A 755-nucleotide genomic window follows, 5' to 3' on the forward strand; every position below is an offset into this window, starting at 1 on the left:
GTTGGCATGACTTGTTAGATGCTCTCCTTGGCCGTAGTGGAGAACGCGCGTTTTCTATTAAAACTTCCTGTTACACCTTGTGCTTTGCACTGTCCTTGGAATAGACTTCATAAATGTTCACTTTTTGATAATTGATTGGTAAGAAGAGGACTTAATAGGCACTGTGCTTACAACAAGTCAGTGAACTGGATATTATTATATCCATTTTAGAAATGAGGAAATAGGGCTCAAATGGTTAATTAAATTTCTCAAGATGCCACATGGAGTAAATGGCTGACTCAGAACTAGACCCCAGAACAGACTCACTCCAGACACCATGTGCTTCCCAATATACGTTCCTGCCCCCCATGGAAAAACGAAATGGACGACAATAATTATTGCATACATTTGATGAGTAGTTACTACGTACGAGGCACTATGCTAAGTGCTTTCCATGTTCTCATTAAGCCTTGCAACAATCGCATGAGATAGGACCATTTTCATCCCTATTTTGGAGATGAGGAAACTGATTACCCGCAAGATAATAGGGATAGAAACTAACTGAGCCAAGGCTCAAATCCGACACTGTCTGCTCTAGGCAAAGATTTTAAATAAATAACTGGGGGAAACTTAAAAGGCATTTAGAGATAAGTAACAAGAGTATATTAAAACATTTTTATGGAATTCATTGTGTTCTGAGATTTCATTTCAATGATTCAAAATATTAGGTAAATTATGGCTATTTATTGGAGGTTTCCTGAAGTATGTAGATTTTG

This window comes from Hylobates moloch, unplaced genomic scaffold (assembly GCF_009828535.3).
Source record: "Hylobates moloch isolate HMO894 unplaced genomic scaffold, HMol_V3 SCAFFOLD_12, whole genome shotgun sequence".
Lineage (NCBI taxonomy): Eukaryota > Metazoa > Chordata > Mammalia > Primates > Hylobatidae > Hylobates > Hylobates moloch.